Source organism: Prionailurus viverrinus, chromosome C1 (assembly GCF_022837055.1).
Source record: "Prionailurus viverrinus isolate Anna chromosome C1, UM_Priviv_1.0, whole genome shotgun sequence".
NCBI classification, from domain to species: Eukaryota; Metazoa; Chordata; class Mammalia; order Carnivora; family Felidae; genus Prionailurus; species Prionailurus viverrinus.
The window spans coordinates 132,989,201-132,997,709 of NC_062568.1; the positions used below are offsets into that span (position 1 = coordinate 132,989,201).

Below are 8,509 nucleotides of genomic sequence, written 5' to 3' on the forward strand. Positions count from 1 at the left end.
CCCTGTAACTCACACTCCCTGTATTCCTGGCTCTTTACAACCACACCTGCTCTTTCAAATGGAGTCCCCAAACTGACTGTAAGACTTCTTTCCCTAGCATTATGTTGTGGTCACAGGCCTGAGAGCACATCATGCCAGGATTACTGCTGACCTGCCCTCCGTGGAAATCTGAGCTCAGTGGTGTCTTTATAACATGTTAGCTTTCAAGGCTACTCTAGACAAAATTGGCAGTGGATGTAGTGTTTCACCTCTATTCCCAGCGTCCATGTTCTGAGACAAAATCTCATTTACCCCATACTTCTCTGAAGGGCCCAGTGCTCTTTTAAAACCTCTCCTTGGGCAGGCACAGCAATGCAGAGAGCAAAGGGAAGGAGTTGGGATGAGAAAACCCAGGTTCGGGTCCCATCTCTCGCTGGCTGCATAACCTTGTCCAAGCCACTTAGCCTCTTCAGAGCCATTCCTCGGTTGTAAAATAGGGATAATAAAATCACTTACTTCCCAAGGAGGGTATACATGCTGCAGTTACAAAAAAACAAATTGAAGTATTTTGAAACTTCAGGGGCCAATCAGGTGCTATTTCCACAAAACGTTGTTCATTCATTCAAAAATATAACTGAATACCTACTATATTTAAGACTGGATACAGTGATGAATATGGTGGGTCCCCTGTGCTTGGAGACACAGTCTAACAGAGAATGTCATGGAAAGCATACTTTGAATAGCATAAGATTGGAACCATAATAGAGTATTAAGAAGTGTTATGGAGCCACAGGTATGGAAGCAACTAAATATTTTGGAGGCAAGTCATGGAAACTTTGTTATTATTTTTTAATGTTTATTTTCGAGAGGGAGAGAGAGAGAGAGAGAACACAAGAAGGGGAGGAGCAGAGAGAGGTGACAAAGGATTCAAAGCAGGCTCTGTGCTGACAGCAGGGGGCCTGATGTGAGTCTCAAACTCAGGAACTGCAAGATCATGACCTGAGCTGAAGTCAGTCGCTTAACCGACTGAGCCACCCAAGCGCCCCAAAACTTTATTATTATAGTGCATATATATAATGGGCAAATGTTAAGCCCTACCACTTAACAGGGCAGAATAGATTTTAACTCTAGTTAGTCTGAAACTCAAGAAATAGAATTCTAATACTTCAATATTGAGTCTTAACCTGCAATCAAAGGAGGTGGAAAAGGACCACCAGGGCCTAGTCAGCTCCTGCTCACGGCCTCCAAGTCACATGGACATGATCACTGCAGTTAAGGTAGACTCCCTGCTTGTAACCATGGAAGTGAATGGTTAGAACCACCTTAAGTCATTTTATACCATTTATTCAGCTGCGTTTTTTGGATCTTGATTCAAATACATTAACTGAAAAAAGTCTACTTTAGATGATGAACCTATTTCTGGTTTAGAGGTTTGGGAAATCCTGCGGGGACAGTGTTGAGCAGACTCTTCCCCAGCCCACCCTTGTGTTGCTACCGATCCCCAAACTTGTCTCCTCTACAAAAACCTTCTGACTGAGATTACCAGTGCCCACTGGCGGATGCTATGTATGGATCTCTAGCTGGACCACACAGACAACTCCAAAACCAGACTTCCTGTCAAGACTGACAACTGCTCTCCTCCTAAGTTTCTTGTCTCTGTAGAAGATACCACCACTTTCTCCTTTACTCAAGCAAGAAAGCAAGAATTTCTTCTTTTCTTCTCTCTTCATCTCACCTCCCTCCGCTAACTGTGTCAACCCTGTGTCCTTACCATTTTTCATACCTATACCATCCTCTCCTTCCCCCTTTGATTGCCAGAGTTCAGCTGCGTCACCCTTTATCTCAGTTTGGAAATAGCCCCCTAACTGTCTCCCCGTGTCTAACCTCACTTCCTGTAATTCATTCTCCAAATGCTACCAAAGTGATAGTGATCTTTAAAAGCTAAGAAAGACCATGTATCCCTCTTTCTTAAAATCCTTCAAAGGCTCTCCATAGTTTACAGAACAAAGAGCAAAATTCTTAAAATGACATAGGAGACCCTAAATTATCTGTCCTCACAGTTGTCTTGACCTCACAATTCTTACAACTCTGACTCTTCTATGTGGTTTCATAACTTCCTGCCTTTGTTCTTACTGAATCCCTTTGCCTGAGAAGTCTGCCTCCTGTCTTCAACCTCCTGTCCAAACACCTACTCATTTGCCAAGACTCATTCAGTCACCCTCTTCTCTAGGAATTCTTTATTTATCTTACCAGAACTTTGAGATAGAATTGACCACCCCTTCCTTTAGGCCCTCCCCCTGCACTTTGCCCAGATATCAAAAACATGTCTCCCTCCTCCTGGAAATAAAACTCCCAGTGACAAGGTCCATAATCAGTTAATTTTGTATAGCCACTACCTGGCACAGTATCTGACATGTTTGGCACTCAACTGATGTTGTGTGAATGAATGAATAAAATGTGCAACCTGTTCTGTGAAAAAGGTCACAAAAGCCTAAAAAAGTGACTTGCATATAGTAAGCAGTCAATAAATATCTGTTGAATGAATGAATGAACGAATCCTTTCATATTTTGCCATTGAACTGGAGATCTGGTCACTGTCTTTTATGTAGTCCTTCTCCATATATATTCTTTGTCTAAAATAACGATGCGCAAAGTAGGCTAAAGCAGGGTGTATTATGCCATTATCAAATGCCGACATAGATTGGAGATGACTTTGCTGGCTAATTATTTCATTACTGAGAGCTCCTTGAGGGCTTCCTTCTTAGTGTCAACCTCCTCAAATATATTCCTAAGGACTCAAAAAAACAAACAAACAAACAACCCCCCCCCCAAAAAAAACAAAAACCCACTCAACTGCTTTGTTTTTCCACTCAACTGCTAAACAACAACCAAACCAGAGCCGGAAAAATTATACTACCCCAGGGAGAAAACATCATACAAATTCTACTTCTAGTATGTTTAGATCTCTGAGATTTATATAAAAATTCAGGGTTAACCTTATGAGTGTACAGAAAAGACATACTTTCTAGAGGTGTGATGAATTGTCAAATATTTACTACTACTGGCACACTAGAATGCTGAAATTTCTATTACAAAATGATAATCTTTGGCTTCTTGATCTTTAACAGAACCTTTTAAAATGTAGATACTCCTGGGTAGAAGCAGGGTTGGTAGGTAGCCTGTATACATGATCAATAAGGAGAGGGTGGTTGTGACTGGCAATGGTTTTTATTATTCAGTGCTAGTAAATTACCAGATGTTAAATATATTGCCTATACTGCAGCCAGGAAGGAATCCCACCCTGAGCTTCATTTTCCTAGATTTAGATTGAAAGGGCTTTATAGATCATCTAGTACCCCCCATATTATGTTTAAGAGATTGATTTTTTCATGCATGTACTTACACATTTTTTCATTCAGCCAATCTTTGCCGAAGGCCTACTATGTGCCAAGCACTTCTCAAGGAACTCGAGACACAGGAATGAACAAAACAGACAAAAATCCAAGACCTCATATAGCTTGCATTATATTGGGGAGAGATAGACAATCAACAATATATCAGTAAAATGTATTTTTTCTTGGCTTCTCGGGTTTGCCAAATAGTGATTAATGAATAAAAATAAAATTGGGAAGAGGGAGAGAACCTGTGAGGCAGAAAGTGAAGGTGGCTTCCAATTTAATTTCAGCGATCAGGAGGTCATCACTGAGAGGATAACATTTGAGAGAAGACTGGTGGTGGGTTGGAGCAAAGATTGCAAATACCAGAGCAAGAGGGGTTTTCCAGGTAGAGGGAAAAGCTAATCCAAATATCATGAGAGAGGAATTCATATGATTTGTTAAAAGAAAAGAACAAAGAGAACAGTGTGCTTCGTCTCGAGAGAACAAAGGGAAGAGAAGTAGAAGATGAGATCAGAGGATGAGTGAGGGAGTCCAGTCATCACAGAACCCTGGGGGACATTTTCAAGATAGGTTTAGGCTGGGGCTCCTGGGTGGCTCAGTCGGGTAAGCGTCCAACTTCGGCTCAAGTCATGATCTCATGGTTTGTGGGGTTGAGCTCCGCATCAGGCTCAGTGCTGACAGCTCAGAGCCTGGAGCCTGCTTTGGATTCTGTCACCCTCTCTGTCTGCTCTTCCCTCACTTGTGCTCCGTATCTCTCTCTCTCTCTCCCTCTTAAAAATAAATAAACATTAAGAAAAATAGGCTGAGTGAGATGAGAAGCAATTGGAGGGTTTGAGCAGAAGAGTGCCATGCTTGGACTGACTGTACATGTAAAGGACCATGCTGCTGCTATGTTGAGAAGAGACTGAACTGGGGCAAAGACAGAAGCAGATAAACCATGCAGGAGTCTGTTGCACTGATTAAGGTGAGAGGAGACAGCAGTGTGGATGAGTGGTAGTGGTAGTGGATGGTGAGACGTAGACAGATTCTGGATACATTTTGATAGTGGAGCCAATAGGATTGGCTAACATATTGATTATGAGGATTGCAAGAAAGAAAAGTGACAAGAATAGCTCTGATTTAGGGGCACCTGGGTGGCTCAGCTGGTTAAGTGTCTGACTTCAGCTCAGGTCCTGATCTCACGGCTCATGAGTTGGAGCCCTGTGTCGGGTTCTGTGCTAACAGCTCAGAGCTGGGAGTCTTTTTCAGATTCTGGGTCTCCATTTCTCTCTGTCCCTTCCCCTCCCCCCCACTCTCAAAAATAAACATTAGAAAAAACGAAAAGCTCAGGTTTCTGGCCTGAGCAACTGGAAGGATGGTGTTTTCATGAACTGAAGTGGAAAGATTGAGGGTAGTGTGTGTTTTGGGAAAGGGAGTGCAATGATCAGGAGCTAGTCGGGGCATTTTAAGTGAGAAGTACCTAGTGGACATCCAAAGAGAGGAGTTGATTATTTAAATGAGAAAATGTATAAACAGGGAAGCTGTGAATTATATCAGGTCATCCAATCACAAAGGCACCATCAAAGTGGGACATAAAATCGCACCCTGGAGGGAAGAAATAGAACTCTAAAGGGAAAAGAAAGACTGAGACAATGACAGATTCTGCCTTCCTCATTGTTTGGCCAGGAAGTGAGTGGCCAGACCAAACTGAAGTCTCATAAACCACAAGCGAAACTGCAAAATGTCATTCAATTGCTAGTTTCTACTGTGCATTTTTCCATTAAGTTCCTGATTGTGTCTACTAAATTTATTTTAACATGGAACATTCTTTAAGGGTTGTGCGATGAGAATGTAAAGGGAGAATGGTATAAGCGAAGATGGCAGAAATCTATTTGAACTCTTTTACCCACATGGACTGCAGACACTCCTTGCATATCAAATGCCAGAGCAACTTAGCGTCCCTGGTGGCAGCTCCTAGAATTTAGATTGGGAACAAGACCTGTTCAGGATATGAAACAACTGGGATATGATATGGTGTTGGGCAAAGTGAACGGGAAGAACTTTCACATTTCGGGTTAATTGTTCAAAAAATATTTGGGAAGGGGCAAGATTCTGAACTACTCATGCAATGACAATATTCTTTTGCAGAGATCTAAAACAGTGCCCAATTCATAATCTTATCTAGAGCTGTGAACTTTCAAGGGGTCATTTGGTTCATCTCTGGCCTGGAAAAAACCTTACAGGACAACTATAAACTGGGGAATATTTACCATATTTGCCAGCAGAACACACAAAAGGGGAAGAAAGACAAGTTGGACCATTATTGGTGACATGATGGAGACGTCTAGATATCCAACCTATGTATACCATCAATTTGCAAATGGCTACTGGGGTTCTGAAATTGATGACGATCTCAAATGATTTCCACTTTTCAAGCTTTTATCCTATTAAAAGCCATCTACCACAAATCTGCTTAAGTACTTTTAAAAGACAGAGTATCAAAAAAAAATAGAGTACCCAATTCATACAGCCACCAGCCACTTACTGGGAAGAGGTTATGCAGGGATCTGGACCAGATATGATGGTTTTCATAGTTCATTGTGAAGAATTAAGAACGGCGATTTGAGACATAGTACCTGTAAGAAAAACATAAGCCAAAATCAGGCTATGCCAGTTAGTTACCTATTATCTCTCAGTGCCAAGTCAACCCATCCTCTCTGCTTCTTTGCACTATATTTTCAATATTCCCTTGCCAGATGGATTCCTGTTACTTTCTGTCAGTGAAAGAGACTAGTGTGAAATTGAAAGACAGGAGGAGGGAAGAATGAACTCTTTTTCTATTTACAGTTCCTATAAGTTTTCCTCTAGCAGCAGAAAACAAATACCATACCAACATTGCTTCAGCCCCTCAGGGCTGGCTGTGCCCCTTCAGCGACAGAGTACCAGCGACACCATGCACTTTTCAGAAAGCATGAGTCTCTCCCCCAGAGAGTTGAACAATAGTCACAGGGTAGCCTCCTTAGAGATCCACACAGCAGCCACATGGTATTCATCACTCAAAGCGCCAGCCACACAGACCAGTCCTCTGAGCCACTACCTATACCAGCGCCCTTTTGTTCCTTCAACACCAAGAGTAGTAGCTACTTTCACACATACTAATATTGGACTTAACCTTCACATTCCTTTTCTGCTCTTTAAAGCTTCTAATACTGGTGAGTGGTGGTTTTAAAATATGTCACAAATTTTTCAACACTGTTGTCTCTAAAGGGTGGACCCTAATTCCCCTCCCCTTGATTGTGGGCTGGACTTAGCGACTTGCTTCAGATGAGTACACTGTGACAGACACGATGGTGTATGGCTAGGTCATCAAAGGTATCACAGCTTCATCCTGCTCTCTCTCTTAGATCACTGCCTGAGAGAAGCCAACTGCTCTGTCATGAGGACACTCAAGCAGCCTTGTGGGGAGGCCCACGTGGTGAGAAACTGAAACTTTTTGCCAACTGCCAGCAAGAAGCGGAGGTCTTCCTGCCAATAGCTACATGAGTGCGCCATCTTGGAAGCGGATTCCCCACCTTCAGCCAAGCCTTCAGATAACTGCAATGCTATCTCACAGTTCGACTGCAATCTCATAAGGGATCCTAGGTTTCTCCTGGATTCCTGGACCTCAGAAGCTATGTGAGATAATAACTGTATTATTGCTGTTTCAAGTTATTAAATTTTGAGGTAACTGGTTTATTGGTTACAACACATAATTAAAATACCAAGTAACCAATTCCTTATATTAAAGTTCTCCATTTGAAATATCTGTTGTTGGCTCCTGATTGATAGAAGACTTGGTAGCATGAGTGGACCCAGGAAGCTGACCCTCAAAGATAGGATTCTATAATTGGGTTATTTACCTCTTTAGCTTTACAATTTAGCGTGAAATCTCGTTGCCAATGACAAATGGGATGCTGGTAATCTGTAACAGAAAACAATAGCAAAATGACTTAAATTATGGCTGTGGCTTCTTGGGATGAATTTCCTACGGAAGGCAAGTCTTTGAGTAACAAAGTAGCTGAAGTCCTTGACAGTTACAGTAGTAAATGTAATTATAAGAACTGGGAACGAGCTTTCTCTCTGCCATCAAGTCACAGAAGACAAGGAATTATCTTTAGTAGCCATGAAAGAACCTCTTATTTCTTGGATTCATAAGGCAGGTATGACTAATCAAAATATAATTTTGCGAGTTACATAATTACAATATGAGATGAATTAACAGACAGAGTTTCTTATGTAAAAATTTAGGAATTGTTTAGAAGGAATGAATGCCTGAACTTGGAAGGAGGAAATTTTGTTCAACTTAGACAAAGTTGAGTACTTTTAATCTGATATCTCTGAGCCTCACTTGCCATCAGAAGCAGCTCCTTAGGTTCTGAGGTGCATAGCCTTACCTTTCCTGAAGACTCTATAAGCTCCTCTATGGCTGATGCCTTCAAAGAGGATGTGTATTCTCCTCATCATCTCTCACTGCCTCAAGACCTGCAACTAGAGTTGTATCTCAACACAGTCCATGGAGGCAAGTGCCAAGTCACATGTGGAAGAAGAGAGTTCATATTCCAAAATAATAGCAAGATTTTTGCAAATAGACATTGGCAGAAACTTAGAGGATGACTATGGGAGTAGATTCTATACATATTAGACCAAGAAGGGTAAAACATAATATTGGATGAAGTCAAGTATATTATTATGGTTTAACTTAACAGAGAATGAGGTAAATGTGAGGAGTTTCAACAGTTGGCTTGGATGATTACTGAAACATGGACCTAATTCAATCAGGATGAGATGCCAGAACTTCCTTGGCATAAAATAGAAGACCAAAAGGCTTAGAAAGATAGGAACCCTGGAGTAAACCTGAATATCCACACAAACATGTCCCTTGAGAGTCCAGAGTACTCCCTCTTCCCTTAAGTGTTGAGAAATGCATTAATGATGCGGCCACTATATGCTTAGAAGAGCTTTATGGTGGATGGCTGTCTTTCATAAGCTAGGGATAATGGTGAGAAAAGCCACAACTGAAATGGGCTTTCTGATTTTAAAGTGGATAGTGAAATTCTGGAATGTTAGGGGCCAACTTAACCTCTAAAGGCAAGGTTTGCATAATTACCATAATA

At 41.5% G+C, this 8,509-nt stretch overlaps 1 long non-coding RNA gene across 1 annotated transcript; it reads right to left on the reverse strand.

Moving 5' to 3' along the window:
• Nucleotides 1–5,907: 5,907 nt before the first annotated feature.
• On the reverse strand, nucleotides 5,908–7,875 carry LOC125172251 (uncharacterized). The gene is made up of 3 exons (XR_007154668.1): nucleotides 7,790–7,875; nucleotides 7,256–7,317; nucleotides 5,908–5,992 (listed from the first exon to the last, which is right to left on the reverse strand). It is a non-coding gene; the product is annotated as an uncharacterized LOC125172251 (long non-coding RNA).
• Nucleotides 7,876–8,509: the final 634 nt, after the last annotated feature.